Source organism: Etheostoma spectabile, chromosome 15 (assembly GCF_008692095.1).
Source record: "Etheostoma spectabile isolate EspeVRDwgs_2016 chromosome 15, UIUC_Espe_1.0, whole genome shotgun sequence".
NCBI classification, from domain to species: domain Eukaryota; kingdom Metazoa; phylum Chordata; class Actinopteri; order Perciformes; family Percidae; genus Etheostoma; species Etheostoma spectabile.
This window is the reverse complement of record NC_045747.1, coordinates 20,771,244-20,773,181: the sequence shown is the minus strand read 5'-3', so window position 1 is coordinate 20,773,181 and position 1,938 is coordinate 20,771,244. Positions and strand designations below refer to the sequence as shown.

General features: G+C 37.0%; 1 protein-coding gene across 3 annotated transcripts in view; it reads right to left on the bottom strand.

The window, feature by feature from the left end:
* LOC116702746 (glutamine-rich protein 2) overlaps nucleotides 1-1,938 on the bottom strand; it is a 27,952-nt gene that overhangs the window by 20,048 nt on the left and 5,966 nt on the right. The window lies entirely within an intron of this gene.

The window sequence follows — 1,938 nt, the reverse complement described above, 5'->3', positions numbered from 1 at the left end:
TACTCTGAGAGGCATTGGAGATCTTATTATGAATAATTTATATGAAAATCATTGGTTAAATGTAATTTTCCCATTACAGTCTGCATCTCTGTCATCATCGTTATAATTGTTGACATTATCCCAGAAGCAAGTGATGGTTCTCAGCCGTAGGTCTAAAAACTTCATCAGATTTAGTTTACAGGTTTCTGTGTGAGTGTAACCTAAAACCAGGAATCATTTTAAGAGCCGATTTCCAAGGTGGCAACAGACCCAGTTAGTACTGTTTTTGTCACAAGAACAAACAATAAGCTTAGTGAAATGCAGTGTGACATACTTTTAACGCTGTGCTTAAAAGGCTAGTGTGTAATAAATACAAGTAAAATGTGAAAAAGAAGAAATATACCTGATACAAATTCTAAAATTAAAAATCTATATAGTTTAAGTATTAAAATGTGTTTTATAAATATATATATGTATTGGTTTAGTGTTTGTAGAGGTGGGGGCATAATAATGTAAAATGTCCATATGTCACAGTTGTTAAAAAATAAATACAATAATAAATGTACTCACTGCAGGGCTGTGCAGAGGGTTTACAGAGGACAATGAGCTGGACTAGGCTGAGGACATGAATCCTGATGCCATGATCTGCTGGCTGTCAAAATGACGCTTTGCTTTCCTCCACATGATATTCTCAACACTTCTCTTCTCCAAGTGTCCCTTCATGGATAGTTTTAATAACTGCAGCACTGAGAGAACTGAGGTTTGTTTTACAGCGTGTTGACTGACGTCGGCACTGGCCACCACACAGTAGTTGGGCTCCAGCAAACAATTATTTTCATTATTGATTCATCTGCCAATTATTTTCTCAATTAACAGATTCGTCTTTTAAGCAATACATTTGAAAAGAAAAAGAAAAATACCTATCACAGCTTTCTAAAGTTCAACAAAAAGTCTGACCAACAGTCCAAACTCAAAAACATTTAATTCATTACTATTAAAGAGAAAGACATCTAGCAAACATTTCCATTTGAGAATGTAAATATCTGATATTTTATGATTATTAAATTATTATTAAAGTAGCTGTTTCTTCCCTGACGATTGACTGAAGAGTTCTTATTTCAGCTCTAAACAAAAGGAAACATTATATGGTGTGATGGCTAAACATTGGAATAAATTACAAGTGGAAAATACTGAAACGGTTTAAAATTACTTTAAAGATAAGGGCCCCTGGATAAGGCCCATGTTTTGTGGGCCCACAGCCTGCCTACCCACCAAGTTCTGTTTTCAAGGTTTATAGATATTCTGCTTATTAACAAATAAACAGGGCCAGGAAAATGACCTCCTGGGCAGCAGTCGTAACTCAGGGAGGTAGCCTTAAACTTTGTCTCCATTACTCTGCAAGCTGCCTCAGTTCCAACAGTCAGCTATTAACCGGGGCTCGCTGTTGGTGCACTTTGATCCACAAACACCACTCAGCTGTTCTCACAGTCTGGGCAATATATCAATAATATATCCTTATTGTGATATGAGACTAGATTTTCGACATCATAACATTGTGGGGTGACCAGACGTCCCAAAAAATTTGGGACAGTCCCGAAATCCAAGCAGTTGTCCCAAATCCCAAATCCTGCCTTAATTGTCCCAAAAATTAGAGCAAAGTCTGAAGAGCGGACTTTGTAATAGTTAAAGTCTGATAGAACATTAAAAACAGTTTACGGGGATTGTATATATGCGTGAATTTTGATAACACACATTGCTATTTATTCATTCATTCATTTTTTAAATGAAGGCTCAGACTGGTGTCCCTGGACCCAATGAACAGATAAACAGCAAAAACGTCTCTGCAGGTACAGGTAGGACTGGGTAGGGAAATATCCCGGGATTACTGCAGTTGTGCATGCAAACAAAGTTTTTTGCAATTTATGTTGCTAGGATTTTGGTATTTCACATGGGGGGGGG